The sequence below is a fragment of the Camelus bactrianus genome, chromosome 2 (assembly GCF_048773025.1).
Source record: "Camelus bactrianus isolate YW-2024 breed Bactrian camel chromosome 2, ASM4877302v1, whole genome shotgun sequence".
NCBI classification, from domain to species: Eukaryota; Metazoa; Chordata; class Mammalia; order Artiodactyla; family Camelidae; genus Camelus; species Camelus bactrianus.
In genome coordinates this window covers 114,831,915-114,851,851 of record NC_133540.1, presented here as the reverse complement: position 1 = coordinate 114,851,851, position 19,937 = coordinate 114,831,915, and the positions used below count along the sequence as shown (strand labels likewise).

The 19,937-nt window shown below is 35.1% G+C and overlaps 2 long non-coding RNA genes across 2 annotated transcripts in view; one reads left to right on the top strand and one right to left on the bottom strand.

The window, feature by feature from the left end:
* The first annotated feature begins 1,059 nt into the window (after window positions 1-1,059).
* Window positions 1,060-18,871, top strand: LOC141579412 (uncharacterized). The gene is made up of 3 exons (XR_012510697.1): window positions 1,060-1,168; window positions 15,670-15,792; window positions 18,507-18,871. It is a non-coding gene; the product is annotated as an uncharacterized LOC141579412 (long non-coding RNA).
* LOC123619159 (uncharacterized) overlaps window positions 3,726-19,937 on the bottom strand; it is a 178,078-nt gene continuing 161,866 nt past the window's right edge. Inside the window, exons 5-6 of the long non-coding RNA XR_006727703.2 lie at window positions 5,127-5,185; window positions 3,726-3,880 (exon numbers count right to left, since the gene is read on the bottom strand). This is a non-coding gene — a long non-coding RNA (uncharacterized LOC123619159). The remainder of the gene's footprint in view (window positions 3,881-5,126; window positions 5,186-19,937) is intronic.

Genomic DNA, 19,937 nt, shown 5'->3' with positions numbered 1-19,937 from the left:
GAAACACACCCTAGTGGAGTTTTCACTTTAAGATGTCCTTTAGGAATTGAATAAGTTGAAACCGCCTGAGGGAATGGATTATTGAATGTTTTCTTCACAAGATATTAAAAACAAAAAGAGAGAGTCCTTTCAAGACACTGCAGTAAACAGTTTTGGTCTCTTAATGGAACACCTATTTGCAGCTGTTATCCCTTGCTTTCCTGCAAAAGACACAGGAAAATAAAGAATAGAAGCAGTACAAAAATAGACATATGTGTATGACACGAGGAAATCACTGTGAGCTGCCTGGAAAATAATGTAGGTCCCATTGTGTGCAATGGTTTAGTGTCTAGGCTTTAGAATTAGACAGATCTGATTTTGAATTCTAGATTTGTTTCTGCTAACCAAGAATAGTGTTATCTGCTTTCTCTGCTGAGTTGTTAATATATGATTGCTAAATTTTTTGAATTTTCTCATTTACCCATACATTCACCAATACCATCGGTGTTATTACTGCCATTTTACAGATGGTGAATCTGAACGAGCCTCAGAGAGGCTGCCTAACATCACAAAACTAGTTAATGGAAAATCTCGGTTAAAGATTAGCTTTGTTACTTTCCCTTTCCCAAGACTTAAGCAAAGAAAGATCAAAATAATTGGAAGAACAAAGCACAAAAAGTTTTATGGTGCAAGCCCCCATTCTGGGGGCATATCCAGCTGTCTGGTACCCTCCCTCCCCACTTCACCTCAACATTTTAAGGCTTGATCTTTTACCTGTTTAATGTACCTCTACTCAAATAATCCCTTTCTAGCATTGCTTTCACTAATTAATTTATTTTAAAAGGCACCACCATCATTAAAGCTTTCCAAATGCTCCATTTCCAAAACCTTAATCAGTTTTAGTGTTTTTTTCCCACAGGAATTTTCACTCCACAGGGAAAAAAACATTTTGTGCCATTTTACTAACACCTAGAACAGTTCCTTCCCTGTTGTTGGTGTGCAATCAATATTTGCAGAATCAATTCTGAGTTCTAAGAATAGTGTGTTCTCGCTATCTCAGAGATCATGCTCATATAAACCATTCAGAATCAACACAGCTAATCGGAGTGCTTTCATTCTACTTAAAAAGAGAATGGGAAGAGTCACGTGGAAGCTGTTTAGTGGGTACAGTATCCCTGGAAAGAAAGAGGTAAGCTGGGGACTGCTTTACTCCCTTAAAGCCAACAGAGTAAAACCTTTAAGAGAATCACTTGTAAAGATTAGTTGTACTTGTAAGAATTAAAGACCAAAGACTGGTATTTGGCTCCTATGTTGTTTATCTATTTAGCCAACAGCCCTTCTGATGTGTCCCTGTAAAATCTATGGAACCCGAGACAAGTGGGGAGACATGCTGGGGCTGACAGGGTGGCAGAGCTGAGCCGCCATGAGGAAGATGATTGGCCACCAACACTGGCTGGGAAATTGTGGGCAGGCGAGGGAATTCAGTGTAGTAGTGCTGAGTTCCAAAATGCAGGGAAACTTACAATGGGAGGGGGCCTACAGAGCCTCTCTGAACCACCCATGCACGTACCATCAAAGAGCTGGCATTTGGGCATTTCTGCCAGGAAGGAAACTGAGTACCAGGGGTGATCAAACAGGGGAGAGCTGTCACTTGAACTTGTTTAGTAAAGAAACGTTTGCATTTTACATCATTCCTTCACCACGTCACAATCAATGGAGGAGCCAGAGATTAGAAGAGGGAGTAAAGTCTGTTTTACAGCCCAAGGATCCCTTCTTTCCTCCATTCCAAACAGCAAGGACTTCCACTTTAGGCGTTAGTTGGGGGAGAGAAGGAAATAAAACTTTAGAGATTGAGACTGAAATTAAAAACAAAACACATTTAAATAAGAGGGGTGGGTCTTAATCATCATACTGAGATTTGCGAATTCAATTCAGAGGTCATTATAAAGCCACCAATTGTTGCTTTACTAAGGATAGTTGTGATAATGATGGCTATTAGAAGAAATAGACCCTCAATATTTAAAAACTACTGAGTTTAATATTATAGCTACAATGAGATCAACATATTAGTTAGACACCATCTCTCTCAGTAATAAAACAGCTCCTTGCATCTTTGGCAGATATTTTGTTTTGCTTTGTTTTGTTTGTCTTTCAAAGGAGATCTAAAATCACAGCCTGAAACATTGGTTAGAGCTCCAGTCTATTTTATCTCCTTAAAAAGAGAGTAGCATGATCAACACTAGAAATAACTAAGAATTTGTTTTCAATAAACCAGGCTATCACTGTAAAAAAAAAAAAAAAAAAAGAGAGAGAGAGAGAGAGAGTAGCCATTTTAATGTTGATGGATAAAAGAAGTTATTTCTTTGTTAGTATGCCTTAGAGGATATAACAAATCAAAAAAAAAATCGAATAAAAAATTCAAATACAAGTTGATTCTTCCATGAGCCATGTTGCATTTTAAGATCTGTTATAACTATATTGATGATTTGTATAGACGTAGAAAGACAATTTTATGGGGTATCTCAGTAAATTTTTCTTGAATGAAAGACAGTTCTCCATACCTTTGCATTCTTAATAAAGCAAGAACTGCTTTAATTGAAGAAAAACAAAAACAAAAAAAGCATTGATTTTAGGCTTTATGTTGTCCTATGATTAACATTACTCCCTGTGGTCTCTTTGTCTGCCACTGAGGTCGCTTAAGCCATCAGAATTAGCCCAGAACACCTGGACAGCATGAGGAATGGCCATCCCATCACATTTAAAATGTTTTTTAAAATACAGCAATCATTTAAATGGACACTTTACTCAAAGAATAATTTTAATGCATTAAAAAATAAAATGGGTAGGGAGGAGGAAGTACTGAGTAGTGGTAAGTGGAATGAACTTTTTCTCTTGCATTTATGTGTAACTATCTGACATTTCAGTTTTGAAGTTTCAAAGTGCATGCCTTCTTTCTAACCAAATACTGTTTCTGTTCGAAACAGTAGTGATAATTTCAAAGTTATAAAGTTACTCTTTCATGATGGACATCTTATAATCAATGTGTAGTTAATAATAGTATTTTATACTTGGCAATATTTATCATAAATCATCAAAGTGGTTTAAAGACTTTTATTTATAACATTGAGGGGCAATGGTTGGCATTATAATTCTTTTTTCTTTAACCTTTGGGGAAAAAATTGAAGTTGAAAGATGTTAAATCTTTTTTAGCTTCACAGAAGAAAGGTGGCACGTAAATACAAATTATCAGTGAGTGATTTATTTTTAATTCACAAAATGAATCAGTAGGGAACAGCTGTTAATAGAAATAAAATATCTGACTCAACTCTCCTTACTTTTACGAAATGAGTTGCTCATAGTTATTTCTTTGGTGGCAGGGGTGGTGACAGTGGGAGGGTTGTTCCAATTTGGCAAAGTCAACACTCATAAAAGAAAACATCAACTTCTTTCTCTTCATTTCAATGAGACATCAGTTTCTCAAAGAAACTCAGAGTATTTAGAAAATTTAAATTAGGTTAAATGTTACAGATTTAGTTTCTTTATTCATAATACTAATTTTATAATAGTAAATTTGCATGTTTTAATAAACACATTGCTAAGTTCTAAATTTAATTAGTATTGAGTATAATTAGAATGGGCCTTTTAAAATATATTTATAGGCCATTTTATCCCAACTATCTCCCATCTTGCTAGAAATCATACATTTTGAACCCTTCATTAAGCTTTTGAAGTTTTATTTATTTTTGTAGATTTTCACATTTCAGTAGAATTATACCAAGAATATATTTGATAATAAAAGCTAGAGTTAATTCTCAAATTAGGTGAATTATTGTCATTTAAAGTTGACAAAGGGAAAGAGACTTGTGGGGACATCAGTGAAACTTGAAATGGTGGAAGGGTTCTGAAAGAGAAAAAAGTACATTTCTATGACAAATTTGCCTAAACTCAATTGTAGACTCTAAAGGACATCAGATGATCTTTCTTATTCCCTACTCTATTTGTAGCAATTAGTAAAATATCTGTCACCAAATAAATATTTGTTGTGTAAACTACAAATGAATTCATACATACACTTTGCAATCAGGTCAGTCTCAGTATATGATTTCTTCCTCTAAGTTGTTTATTAAGTCCACAGTGGAATTAAATTTAGTTTAGCATCTAGCTTAATAACTATGTTGAAGTAATCTAATAATGCTAGAACTCAGTTTCTTTATGTCTAACTCTTAATATTCAGAATCTTTGATTCACAAAGAAGATATTAGCACTCCTGTTTGTTTGTAAAGCACATAGAGTTCAAAAATACATGAAACTTATAGGCATTGTAATGTATTCATAGCAGGTTTACTCTTTGGTTAATCTATTTAGAACTCTAGAATATAGGAGAATAGACAATGCTATTTCCATTTTTAAAAAATTAGATACAGTGAAATTGAAAAACATGTTGATTCAGAAAACTTTTCATTTCTTATTTTTACTTTACATTTTGAGATTGAAATTTGTAGTAATACATTTCACAAATTTCCATTTAGTGACAAGGAATTTAAAATTAGTGCAAGGAGCAGATAAAATTACCAAATCTAGAAAACATTATAGGGAATGGATACCCCAAACAGAAAACAGTTCAAGGAATAGAGGCAATTAACATTTACTGCATGAGTATAGTATTTAAGAAGTCTTCACTAACAGGAATAATTAGGTATGTGATGGATCCAACATACTTCCATGAATCAAAATAAGCATCAGAGATTCTACTGTTACAAATAGAATAAATTCCAAAAATAATATTCAATCTTATTTATCCAGAGTTTCTGAAAATTAGTTATTCCATACAATGAATATTCAGTATAACTGAAGAAATTCATTTAAAGGACTAAGGAAACTGTTTTGTAGTAGGTAGAATAATGTTCCCACCCAACCTCATTGGCTCCAAAGTAGAGATCCTAATCCATGGACCTGTGAATCTGTTACCGTACATAACAGAAGAGACTTTCAAGATGCTACTAAACTTAAGGACATTGAGAAGAGAAAAATTATAATGGATTATCTGGGAGGGACCAACCTACTCACATGAGTCCTTAAGAGAGAACTCATTTCTGGATGTAGTCAAAGGAAAAGATGTGACTATACAAAAAAGGTTAGGGGCTTACAGTGTTGCTGGTTTGAAGATGCACGATGAGCTCCATGAGTCAAGGAATGCAGGCTGGCTCTAGAAAAAGGAAAAGACGAGAAAACAAACTGTCCCCTAGGGCCTACACAAAGGAACACAGAACATATTGATCTTAGCCTGAAAAGATCTGTATCAGATCTCTGACCTACCAAATGGAAAAGTAATAAATTTGTGTTTTTCTAAGCCACTAAGTTTGTGGTACTTTGTTACAGCTGCAACAGAAATCTAACACAAATTCCAAAATGGACTGCATAAGTTCTTGCTAGTTATTGATCATTGTTTAATCATTTTGTCAAAGATTCAAGGTCAAATCCATGCTTAGTAATTAAAGCACTAAATAAAAATGTAAGAACAGTTTTTTTTTTCCTTATAGTTGGTGATACTAGATGGTATTACTCAAGAAATTAAAAAAAAGGGGAAAACTTTTATAGTATTTCCTGCTATTTGTTAAACTGAGTACTTGTCAAATGCTACATCATTAAGTGCCATAATGGTATTATGGTTTTCCATTAAACAAATGAGAAAAATAAGTCTTGAAACATTAAGGCCAATTCCCAATCTCCAGAAGATTATTTGTGATACAATTTATATTCTAAGGCAGGTTTCAAACTTACCACCTCATGGCTCTGTAATAATTGCCATTCTGAATGTATTTCTTGAATTCCTTCCTCCCCACTCAATTTGCTGCTTCTAATCATCTATGGAACAGGGGAATCAGAAGAACTAATTTTCTTAGAGTTGGATATGAAAATAGAAGATTGATAATGAGGACATGAAGGTCAATCTGAGAATGAAATTCATGAGCTTCAGTGGATGAACTTTTTATATCCATATGCATGATATGAGGACTATGCCAGGTTTTAGACTTATGTGCACTATTGCACTATTATTAGTGTACCTGTAATGGCAGAGACAAGTCTGCTGAATAGGCTAAAGGTATGGTGTTATGGGCTTCATGATTTGTCCCCTCTAGATGCATATGTTGAAATCCGAACTTTCAATATGATGGTATTAGGAGGTGGGGCCTTTGGGAGGTATTTAGAATGAAGCCTTCATGAATGGGATTAGTGCCCTTATAAGAAGAAACATAAGACCTTGCTCTCTTTCTCTCTGATCTCTGCTATGTGAAGACACAACAAGAAGAGTCATCTGCAAATCAGGAAGAGTGCCCTCATCAGACAACATATGTCAGCTCCTTAATCTTGGACTTCCCAGCCATCAGAATTGTAAGAAATGAGTATTTGTTGTTTCAGCCACCCAGTCTTTGGTATTTTTGTTACAGAAGCCCAAACTGACTAAGATAGTCATCAAGCTCAAGATAGAGTGTGTATTAATAAAGCCATGCACATTGCCTGGTTGTAGTCAAAGCTTGTTTAGTTTCTTAAGGTTGTCATAACAAGGTACCATAAGCTGGGAAACTTAAAACAACAGAAATTTATTGTATCACATTTCTGCAGGCTAGAAGTCCAATAATAAGGTACTGGCTAACCACACTTCTGAAACCTGTAGGGAAGAATCCTTCCTTGCCTCTTCCACCTACTTGTAGCCCCAGTTTTTCTACTTCTTGTGGCAGTGTAACTCCAATCTCTGCCTCCATCTTCACATGGCCATCTTCCCTGTGTGTGCGTGTTTCCACACAGCATTCTCCTCTCTGTGTATATTTGTGCCCAGTTATGCCTCTTCTTATAAGGACACTTGCTATAGTGGATTAGGGCCCACCCTGATGGTCATATCTTAACTTGATTACATCTGCAAAAAGCTTAGTTTTGAATAAGGTCACATGCACAAGTATGAAAGTTAGGACTTCAACATACCTTATCGGGGGACACAATTCAATCCCTAGAAAGAGTGATGGACAAGTTCCAGGGAAAACTGAGAAGAAATATTCTTAACATAGAACAGATTCCAAATGACCAATTCCTGAGCAAGAGTTTTGGAAAAAAAATTCCAAAAGAAACCCTTTGGATGGTGTTTGGATATGGTGCTCGCCATGGCTCCTAGATTCCTGATATGGTAGATGTCTGAATGAAAACTTTGGCAGCTCATTTGTATTTTGTATTTTGATGCTGTCCTAGTTTTTGATAGTTGGTTTCATGATCTCTAGATAAGTGAGAATGACATGTATTTCACTATAACAATAAGAGAAGGATGAGTACACATTGAACTTAGCTCTAAAAAAGAACTTCACAGTTTTCTTAAGGGCTGAGGTTGTAATTAGAAAAAGAAGGATGGTCACAGGTGAAAAACAGGAAGAGTGTATGTATCTTAAGCAAAAAATAAACTCTAAGCAGAGTGAAAGGACCAGAGGCACACATAAAAAATGAAGCTTAGGCAAAAACTATAAGTAAAATCCTACTTTTTAACTTCAACAATGAAGTCATGGATTTTTCACAGAGCACAAATTGTATCTAAGATAATCAGGTATTTAACTACACGATTATGAAAACATCACTCTGAATTCTTAGGCCATTATCTCAGCATGAAATATAATCCCAGAAAGCTATCAAGAATTTATGTACATTTGTCATCTTCAAATCAATAATGATTTCCTAGTGAGTTTTATTTTTTATCAATAAAAGGTATGTGAAAAATCATGGGAGTAAACAAATTCAGAAAAAGAGAAATAAGTGAGTAAGATTTTATGTGTAAACCTTGATCAATATTTAGAATACAAAGGAAGTGATACACAAAAGAATTATTTTGTGATTTTATTTGTAATTCTTAAACAAACAAGTCTAACAAGCGTATTTTTTCTGTAGAGAAACCTCTCAGAAAATAACCAAAATGTTGGCCTCTGGAAAATCCTAAATATTTTTTTCACCTATGAAATTTGCTTCTACAATTAAACATGAGAATTTAGGAGTTACTTATTTCTACATGCTACTAACTATGCACTTGCAAATTCATTGTTCCCAAATTGCACTACCCTTATCAGAAATTTGGAAATTTACAAATTTCCTTTCATATATATTTTCATAAGATTCAGTAAATCTTGTATTTTCTGTTTAGCATAGTAGTTAAAAGCTTAGTAACCGAAGTCAGAATGCAGAGTTTCCATTTGACTTCAGAACCTGTTTTCTCCTGCTATGGAAGAGGATAATAACGTTGCTGAACTCACAGGATCCTGGTAAGGACTCAATGAGGTAATACGTATGAGGCATGTGTACCAGTGCTTATCATATAATCAGCAGAAAATAAATGTCACATATTAAAATTATTGTTAAATACATTTTCAGAATCAATCAAAACTTCAGTTTTAGAATTTATGTTTGAGAAAAACAAGTTGAAAAACAGAAAATCAATAAGAGACCAACAGAAGGAAGGCAAAAATAGATGGAAGCGAATGAGTAAGATTTTTGCAATGGACCATCGTTACTTCCATTATGAGCAACAGCTCTTGCTTCCTCTGGAATACCCTCATGTGATACACGTACTTGAATAGACACAGCCCTACAAATATAACACTTTTTAAAATAACTCTTGTTGGCTTATTTTACTCCATAAATGTAGTACATAGTAATATTTCTTAAAACTCGTCTTTTTCTCTGTCATCTATTTCCTGCACCTGCAACAGCTATACATACACCTCTTTCTTCAAAAACGATCTCACAACACCCTTACTCATACAGTTGAATAGCTCCAGTCCTGCTTTTATCACGGTAAGAAATTAGCTGGCAATAAACAAATCCTCTAGAGGTCAGGGGAGTGGAAGAAACCCAACTGGCTGAGCCAGAAGTCCCTTTATTCCACAGTGAAAACAGAAGATAGACTCAAAACATTACTCATTTTATTCATACTGCTTTCAAAAAAAATTTAGAGTGAGGAAGTAAATGTTTAGGTTGCTGTGTTAATCAGGGTCTAACTAGATAACAGAAACTTCCTGAATACAGAGAATTGGTTCTACAAGTGACAGAAAAGATACAGATCTAAATTAGGAGAGTGGAACAGACCATAAATCAGCAATATCAAGTAGCTGCTATCACCTCTCAGCTGGAGACTCAAGAGAGGAGGGTTATCTTGTGGGGGGAGGGGGAATCTGGACCCAGGGTAGATGGAGGAGGTAGAATACATAGTGAGTTTACCTGGGAGAAATTGCATCCACAGAGGAAAGAGAACCACTCCCTCATAATCCAAGATAAAATAAATTCCATCTATTCATTTCCTGCCCTTGACTATCTCCCAACAACACCTTCCAAGAGTCATAGCCGGAAGTCAGCTGATTAGAATCCTTAGAAAATATGGCACCAGTCACCACCATGATGCATGGCAGAGTAAAGAAAAGAACAAGGGTAGATGCAGAGATTCAAGGACAATCAAATGCTGGAAAAGCACAGTAAATGTTAAGGAGATTGATCATGTGGGTTGAGGAAAAAAAACAATTAAATTATATTATACCAAAATCTTGGATTGAAGGATGGATGAATGGATGGATAGATTAGAGGAGAGAGAGAGAACAGGGCAAGAACGGAAAGAGAAGAGAGAGGAGCAACAAACCCAAATCTATCTTGGGTGATAACTAGCAACCATCAATGTAAGGTTCAAGGAGGAGTTTAATGCTTTGATGTGGGTTTGGTGACTGTAACTGTTATGTTAATTTATAAATGATAAATATCCATTCATTTCATGACATTTGTGTTTGTTACCATTTCTTTCTGAAAACTTTCTGATAAAGAATATTAATCAGCATAACACTTTTTCTCCCCATTTTGGGATGACTTTAGAATTATAGCTATTCTTTCAAGTTTTGTAATGTCTTCCTTTGCAAAAATTGTAGTGTCTTTAAAAATAAACAGTAGCATCAGCTGCAGCTCTTTGGCTCACTTTTAGTTAAAGACCCAATTTGTAATCTATGTTGTTCCATTACAGTGAATGATGTATATTCTTTGTTTACTTGTGGAAGAACATATTCCTGCTTCTCAGTTATTCATTGGACAGCCAGCCCCATTTTCCTTCATACATACATTGTTTATTTATAGCTTTGAAAATCTGGATTATTACAAACCGGACATTGTCATTATCTTTTCTCATAAAGGAACTAGGACGCCAGCTCAGAATCTCTGCTCTATCTAAATGTACGTTTGACTGGGTCAAAGTCATTGGGAGTCCATCCCAACAGTTCGGGATCTCAAACTGATTCTCAAGGTGGTTTTCAAGGTGAAAATAAATGTGCTTTTCAGAGAATATCCTTAGTCCAGCTTGGTCACACAGTAAATAATCCAAACCAATATAAACTATTCTTTTAGCCATTGTCAGCCTCAGTTTTCTCACTTGTAAGGTCATTACGGTCAATATTAAATATAACACAATATATACGTGCTCACTCAAGACTCGCATCTGTAGAGTCTATCTTTATTAACATTTTCTTAGAGGCTCTGCGTTCTGTTATGGTTTTGACTCTCTTCTTGTGACTGTCACACTTTCATAGCCTCTCTCGACTTTCAACTTATTCTTTCAATTCTATATTGGATTGTGAAATAATTTAAGCATGACAAAAAACATCTAAATAACAGTAGGTTGGTTCTGCCTGAGGAATAAGGTGTTTAAAAAAGAATGTGTTTAATGTGTTTAATGTGTATCAGCTTTACTTCATTGGACTTTATGACATTACTTTTAGCTGGTTAGACTCCATTTTTTTACCTTTCTTTTACTTGGCTGAAGATTGCATAGTTTAGGTTGTCAAGTTAATGATCTCAGTATGTGACAAAATATTGTATTTTCTTTATTATTGCTAAGAAATAATAAAAGTGATTCCATTTCCACACTTGGAAAATAATTTAATTATTAAGATTTTTCTCCTGTTTACACACACTTAATTATAATGGTTCTTTGAATAATTCATGTAGTCCTTAATGATGACTTCCTATAGTTGTATAAATAGTAACAATGCAATTGGAGAGAATGAAGTAAGCATTTAATTATTCTCTCTATTGGTCAGATAATAAGTTTGGGGAAGCTATGAGCAATTCTAAATCTGGTCATTTACATAGGAAAGATGGAGCAAATTAGAAATTATTAAAAACCAATTCCCTGTCCCCTCACAGTATAATCATAAGAATTGCTCCTCTTTCGTGATATAAACTTATTTATTGGCTTTAAATAATGTTTATACACACCAATAAATGCATGATTTAATTACTGCACTCCTTAAATGTTTGGTTGATGTTATATCCGTGATATTTTCTTAATATATAATCATAATGTGTCAATCTCTAAAAGCAAGAAATAAAAATAAATGCATGATGTTAAAAATGAGGGTGAGGATGATTATAGCTGTGGATTTCACAATTTCTCCCATGGTACCAAGCACTGACTGGGGACAAGTAGGGGTGATTTTTAAAGTATAATAAAGAGTTGTCTACAATAATAGAATGATTTTTTAAACCTGCATTATTCATTGCTTCATTTTACTTCTGTTCAAATACTCTATTTGTTCAGTTGAATGAAATGATCATACAATGCTAATCACCTATCATGTGCAAGGTGTTTGGAGAATAAAAAAGATAAATGATGTTTATAGTAATACTGTTCATAGTAACACTGCAGCCTTACTTAAAAAAAAACAGGCAGATATAGCAGACTATAATACATTCTAGAATTGTAAAATAGTTATTGATTTCCAAAATATGTGATGGAAGCATATGAGAAAAAAAATAATTTATTTTAACATTAGGAAAATTTCATGGAGGAGAGAGTAATTGTTTTAAGTGTTTCAGGTGAACAATTTTAAGAACCAGAAAATGAGAAACCAGATCTTCTCAGACTGAAAGATAAGCATGGGTAAAGATATGGGGTGGGAAAAAGACTTTAGCAAGCAGAAAATAACTGAAATATTGGAGAAAAATGCTTGAGGGCAATGAATAATGAGGCTGGAAAAGCAGTTTGGGACAAAGTCATCGAGAGATTGGCATACCGTTGAAAGGGATCTCATCGGTGTTCTCAACTTCTTGCTTCCCAGCACGTAGCTGTGTGCGTAGGAAAGGCTGGCTCTAAGTCTAAGCCATGTAAAGTCAAACTGGGTTCTCAGATTTGTAGCATGATTTGCAAGTGCCCAGATAGAGCCCCTCTGAAGATATGTTTCAACTACAGAAGCGTAGTTACACTTTCACTTTTGCATCTTTTTTTAATCTATGAAAATTGTCAAATGTCGTGGAAGAGTCAAAATTTAATTCATTATTAACAAATGCCTCGATAAATTAATAATAGCTTGAATGTCTAATAGACATCTCATATTAAGGTGTCAAATGCAACTCTAGTTCTCTTCTCTCCCAAATCTGCTTACCTAGTTACTATAGCAAAGCAGATCATGTCAACTCCATTCTTCCATTTTTTAAAAATAAAAACTTTGGCATTGTCCTTGACTTCTTTACTTTTTCAACCCATATCCAAATTCTGTTGGCTCTGTCAATAGATTCAAAATCTATTAAGATTCTTATTACTTCTTACTAGCTCTACAGCTGCCATCCTTGGATTTTTCCTTGGATTTTTTACCTCCCTCCTAAAAGGCCTCCCTGCAACTACCCATACATTTCAGTCATTCTCAACACATCACTAGATCATTTTTTGGCACAGGTGAATCATGCTTTGTTACACCTTGGTCAAAGCCCTGAAAAATGTTTCTGATGGCTAATTATCTATCAACTTGCCAAGGCCATGAGGTGCCCAGACTTTTGGTCAAACATTATGCTAAATGTGTCTGTGAGGGATCTTCTAGACAAAATTAACATTTAAATTGGTAGACTAAGTAAAGCAGAATGCCCTCCCTAATGTGGGAAAGCCTCATCCAATCAATTGAAGACCTAAACAGGAGACAAAGGCTGAACAGGAGGAAATTCTCCTGCCTGACTGCTTGCTTGGAGACATTGGTATTTTTCAAGCTTTTGCACTCAAATTGAAAATGAGCTCTCCTTGGTTCTCCAGCCTATAGGCTTTCAGACTTGAATTGACACCATTGATTCTCCTGGTTCAGAAGACTCTGGACTCAGAATAGATCTATCCCATTAGCTCTCCTGGTTTGCAGCTGGCCAACTGCAGATCTTGGGACTTCGCCACCTCTATCATCTCATGAACCAATTCCTATTTTTATATATGTACACATGTATATGTACACATATATAAAAATAGGAATTATATATATATACACACACACACATATATAAATTAGGAATATATATATATGTGTATATATATATATATATAATCTCATGAATACAAAGCATTTAAACAATGCACTGGAAAACTTAATCAGGCTATATTTCAAAATCTAATCTAAATTAATTTTTATCTCCTGTATGTAAGTTTGGATTAACATTCAAAAAGATATTAACATTATTCTTCCATAAAGTGATTAAAGAGAAAAACATGTTCAAGTGAATAAAAATAGATAAAGCTAATATATCCCATGGAATTATTTTTTTACTTGAAGTGAACAATAATACTTATTCCAGGGTTGTTTATAATAGGAAGGAACTCATAACAGCCAAAAAGTTTCTAAAGTAAAAGAATGGGCAAAGCAATTCTATATTTATACATTAGAATTAATTACAGGAGTATAAATGAATGAGCCATGGTCAATCAAATCAAAATATATCAGTCTCAGAAATATATGTGACTTAGCAACAGCACCAAAAAAACTGCCTCAGGTATGGCATCCATTACATAAAAACAAAAGTATACAAAAACTAAGGATATATATATAAGTATTTAACAAAACTTCTAAATGTCCATCGACAGATGACTGGATAAAGAAGGTGTGGTATATTTATGTGATGGAATACTACTCAGCCATAAAAAAGAATAAAATAATGCCATTTGCAGCAACGGGGGTGGACCTGGCAACTGTCATACAAAATGAAGCAAGCCAGAAAGAGAAAGAAAAATACCATATGATATCACTTACATGTGGAATCTTAAAAAATGACATAAATGAACTTATTTACAAAACAGAAAGAGACTCACAGACATAGAAAACAAACTTATGGTTACCAGGGGTAAAAGAGTTGGGTGCAGGGATAAACTGGGAGTTCAGGATTTGCAGATACTAACTACAATATATAAAACAGATAAACAACAAGGACCTACTGTATAGCATAGGGAACTATAGTCAGTACTTGTAATAGTCTATAATGATAAAGAATATGAAAAGGAATACACACACACACACACACACACACATATATATAAAACTGAATCACTATGCTATAGTGATTAACCAGAAATTAACACAACATTGGAAACTGATTATACTTCAATTAAAAAAAAAAGGGTCATAGAGGGAATTTTAACTGTACTGGTAACACTCCTCGATTGCTCATTTTATTATTGTTTTACTATTTATGTCCTATAACATTTATATAACATATAGAATTATATTTATGAGGCATTTCATAATAATAAAAAGTATTTTAAAAGCTCAGTCTGCTTTTGTTCAGTGCTGGATGGGGTCAGTTAACTATGGTTCATGGGTATAGCCACATTCATGTTTCTTTTAGAGCATGACAGTCAAACTATGGCTCATGAACCAAATCCATCTGTTTTTACAAAGTCTTATTAGAGCATAGCCTGCCCATTTGTTTATGTATTTTCTGTGGCTGCTATTGGGCTACAAAAGCAGAATTAAGTAGTTGCAAGAGATACCTTATGGCTTGCAAAGCCTGCAATATTTATTATTTGGTCCTTTACCAAAAATTTTGCAAACCTCTAATTCAGTGCAACATCTTAATATCCACCCTAACTGGTAAGAACAGCTCAGAAGTCACGGCCACAATGAGCTATGGAGAAAAAACCTAGAAGAAATTTTTTTATATATATAACAAAGTGGCATAAGCTTTTGAGATTCTGAGACAGCCATAATACAGCAGGTGTAGGGGACGGGAGCAATATGCCAGCAAACAAAACTAAAACTAAGCCAACAAAAAAACTTGCAAATAGTAACTCATGCAATCCTCTCAATCTCCATGTAAATCAACTGAGGCACAGACAGAGTAAGAAAATCACCCATGTTCACAGATGTTGGATCTAGTGAACCCAGAATTCCATACAAACTGACTTCTTGTATAGAATAATCCATACTCAGAATTACCATAATCTATTATTAAGGTGATCCCCATGGTAAACTATATGCTGTGAGAAAACTCTTCTTTCAATATCTCACAGCTTCTGTAAGTTGTGTTATTTTGGAGAGTGAAGGAGGCAGTGACATATTCAGTATACCTCTTGGGTGGGAATAGAAAGATTCAGTGGACTCCAGATATTAGAAATAAAGAGAAATTTAAGTCTCTTGGTCATCTATAAATTTAGGAGGTACTGGGTTTCCAACCATATGTAATATGGAGATTTGATATTTAATATTTACATACTGAAGGACAGGGAAATTTGCACATAAAGGAATTGAAATCACCAAATTGGCAGATATCCTGGTTATGTTTTACAAATACAATAATCCTTGTTTTGTTTTGTAATTAGTCAATTTACAAAAAATGAGGATGTCATGTTGGGAACATATATTTGCTTGTCTGTCTTTAAAGTAGCCACGCAGAATGATCGTCACGTGGTGAATCGCCACTGACTACAAGGATCAACCCAGTGTGTGGCTCTTAGAAGAGGGGAAAAAAAAAGAATGGCTGTTGAATTCAGCTGCCAACAATGAAGTAAGTAAGATGGGTATTTCCCTGTGTTTTTGTTTAAAATAATTACACATTTATTAGAAAATTAGAATGTATTGAAAAATTTTTAAGATAATTATAATGTCAAAAATTATTTTTGAAGTATATTGAGATAATGTAATAAATGCTATTTCATATAATATGCAAATATAAGACCTTTTTAAAATTATTTTTTAGTTTAATTGTATGCTATATAAAATCAATTTTGCCCTACTACAAGTGAAAATTCATGGGAAAGATTGTAAGTAATCAGAAAAAAATCTTTTTTATAATTTTATTTTCTTAGTGTCCATAGATCAAAAAAATATAGGCCATAGAGAGATTTGAGAATTAGGTTAAAAGCCTTCTGTGCCCCCAGATATAATTGATGCTGCACAGCAATTAAAGAAAATTACCTAGAATTCTTATGTATAATGGCTTAATTTATTTTTATCATTATGCTTTTATGTGGAGCAACACATTTATCATACAGACTTGAAGAATTCTGATTTGGATTGAATGAAGCACATATATTACATTGACTCTTTTTTAAATTATCTGAAATTGGAAAACAAAAGCAATTGTTATAGGCTTACACTTTGAAAATATTATTTGAGCAATATGACATTTAATGTTTCATTTAAATTCAATTAAGCTTTGATCTATGGTTTCTGAAAGATATAAAGTCAAAGCAATTGACATAATTTGGATATTTTAATGTAATATATCTTGTTACTTACCGCAGAGGTTGTCACATTTGTCATCCCATTAATTCCTATGTCCTTATATAACCCTTTCAGGATTTCTTGTAGGCAGGGATCTTTCCCTTGTCCCTCACATTTCAGCATGTACTTTTCAGAGCCCATTCACGACATCTGTGTCTGGTACTCATTCCCTATCTTATTAGGATAATGGGCCAGGACACCATTGCAAAACCCTGCTTTGCAGGTCGAAGAAGACTCTTGGTCACTTGCCGTGTGATCATTCTTACTTCTTTAGGGAAGCCCACATTCCTCCTATTGCTGAACTGTCAGTAGGTAAGCATGCTACTTATAGGATTGGGCCCAAGAGACCATTTACATTTTACAAAATACAAAAAAGAAAGTCATGAGAAAATTAGCAGGCCTTATTTTCCATATATTTCAATGACAAGTCATTAAACATCTACTGAGGATTCCCTAGGAAACAGGAAAAATTGTATTTGGAGGTCAGCGCTGGACAGAACTCAGAAGAAAACTTCTGTAAATACAGGCTTTCAGTAGTGTGGTGGTGAGGTGGTGAGGCGTGTGGTGGGGAAGTGTTCTATAGTGCTGTGATTAGGTCTCAGTCATTCGGTGAGCCTGTGCTTCTGGGCTGTGAATTTCACATGTGTCTCTCAGGTTTTTTCCCTCCACACTTAGGTGGAACAAGATGGCTAGAGCTGGCTGGAGTTGAGTATTTCTCTTCCCCCAGGTTAGTTAGGGCCTGACAATACCCCAGCAGACTACACTCTGGTTAACTAGTTTCTCTTACGGGCAGGACTTGTTAAGAAAAGAGTGTACAGTTGACTCTTGGGTTTGAACATCAGTTTGTACCTCACGGATCCATTTTTATGCAGATTTTTTCAATAAATTAATAGATATACTGTAAATGTATTTTCTTTTCCTTTGATTTTCTTAATAACAGTTTCTTTTCTCTAGCCTAGTTTACTGTAAGAATATAATGTATTACACATATAATAAACAAAATATGTGTTAATCGACTCTTTATGTTATTGGTACAGCTTCTGGTCAACAGTAAGTCATAAATAGTTAAGTTTTTGGAAAGTCAAGAGTTATACTCAGATTTTTGAATGCGCGGGAGGTTTGGTTCCCTTTACCCCCTTGTTGTTCAAAGGTCAACTGTATTTCAGATGGGTTCCTTTTCCCCCTATGCAGGAAGCTGGAGGAGATTTTTCTCTGATGTTCACCAGATTAAACTCCTGGAGGAAGCACTCACAAAATTGTGGGGGCATTTCTATGATTGGGGTCACCCAGGAGTTGTTAGCTCTCAGACTTGTCTGCACTGAGCCTCTACCAATTCATCAATTATAGTTCTGGTCTTCCTGCCCCAAACCCAGTTCTCTGAGAGGTTTCTGCTTGTGAGCTCCTGCTCCAGTAAGCTAATGACCTGTATTCATCTGTTGGTCTCTCCAATTTGAGGGTAGCTATTTGATCTGTGTCCTCTCTCTTCTTACAGATCCTAGAAGAGTTGTTGATTTTTTGGTCTGTTCAGCTTTTTACTTGTTAGAACAAAGTCATGACTTCCAAGTTCCTTACATGTGGAATCTGAGATGGGTAGTCAAGGTCATTATTCTAATTTTTTTTCAGTAAAAGAGGGATAAATATAATTTCAACACAGAGCATATGAGGACCAGATCATGCCACAGAAATTAACCATGAGTCAATCTCTTATAACCTCCCCTGAGATAGCATGTGTATTGTGAGTGTGTTTGGGGGAGGAGTAAGGTGGGCAGGGCTTTTCACTCCTTCAGATCATGGAAGAAACTCTAAAAGAAACCTCACAACACAGTTCATGTGAAGGAGAAATAATAAAGTGGCCATATTTAGGCTAACAGATTGCTTATTCTTATGTGTGCCCTTAAAACGGCCAACAAACCTGACCGACAGGTTACTGCTCACAGCTCCAGGCCCCTTGTTGAAACTAAAGCTATTGATCTTACTGTTTCTACTTTATTCCAGTCATCAAAAGCTATAATCATGCTTGGCTTCTGAGTTGTTCTCCAGGAAGAAGGTCACAGAACTGCAACCCTACAAAATAGGCTAAATTATCATAAAGAATCACGCCGCAGGTGTTTGCAAGATGAAAGGACTGAAAAAGTGACAATTGCTAGTCTCTACAGAATTGGTCTTCTGGAGACACCATGACACGATTCTAAAACTTGTAACAAGAAAATGATTTTGCTGATTGTTATTGGTGTTTTATTGTTAAGCTATGACTATGTAATCACCCTACCCCATCCCCAAGGTGGAGTCACAATTTTGAAGGCACTAGCCTGTTGTAGGTCCCCTTTGCCCAGCAAAGCAATAAAGCTGTCTCTTTTCTTCTAAGCTCCAAGACCCTGTCTCTGAGTTATCTGGTTTATCAGGGACAGAGGCTGATCTTTCAGCAACACATGTCATACCTAAGTTTGACTTAGAAGTGTTTTGACTAGAATGAGAAAGGGACATTTTTGAAAAACATTTAAAAAATGTTTGGTGTTCTAATTCTTCAGCTTCCAAAACAACCCAATTAATTAATATAGAACATGATGAGAGAAATTAATCTCTGAAACATCAACAAGGATTCCACTAAATCTAGAGATAATGGCCAAGTTTACTATTATTCCCAAGATAGTTTCTGGTGGAACGAGTATATTAAAAAAAAAAAAACAACTGTAGGTTAAGGATAAATATTCGTAGCATATGAAGTTGCGCAAATTGCTAATGCCCTGCCTGTATCCCCACGCCCTTCTCCCATTGCCCTGCTCTTTCTCTCTTCTATTAACATTCAAACCATCGCAACATTCGAATAGCTGCTGTTGTAAGAAAAGGATGATCTCATCTCATTGGCTTTACTTCTTCATTTGACATTCACACTCAAGCCAGTGAAATCTTGTTTCATCCTCTACTGCTCAAACTATCACTAGTGTCCTAGTTAAATCTGGTGGATTCTTCACAGAACATTTCTTACCACTGCAGCGTTTGATATTGAAGGCAATTTTCTCCATAGTTTGCATTCTTGAAACTTCTTCCTTGATTTCCGTGACACAACCTTCTCCAGGTGTTTTCTTATCTTTCTAGTTGCTCTTTTATTCTTAAGTGAGCTTTTCCCCCATCACAGCTCCTAAATTTTGGTGTTCCGCAGAAACCGTGTTTAACCTGGGGAAAACTTCATTTTTTCCCTATGGTATCTCAGTCGCTCTAACAGCTTTATCTATATAGTGAGGACGGACTTTTCCCTTGAGCTCTATATTTATCAGTAAACCCAAATTGCCTTCTAATTATTTCCACATAGGAATTGTTCCATTCCATAGAACAACTGTCAGTTTGTAACTCGGCTTGTTATACCCCTAGCAAACATAGATCTATTTTTTCCATCTCAGAAAGTGGCACTCTTAATCTCCTCCTCCC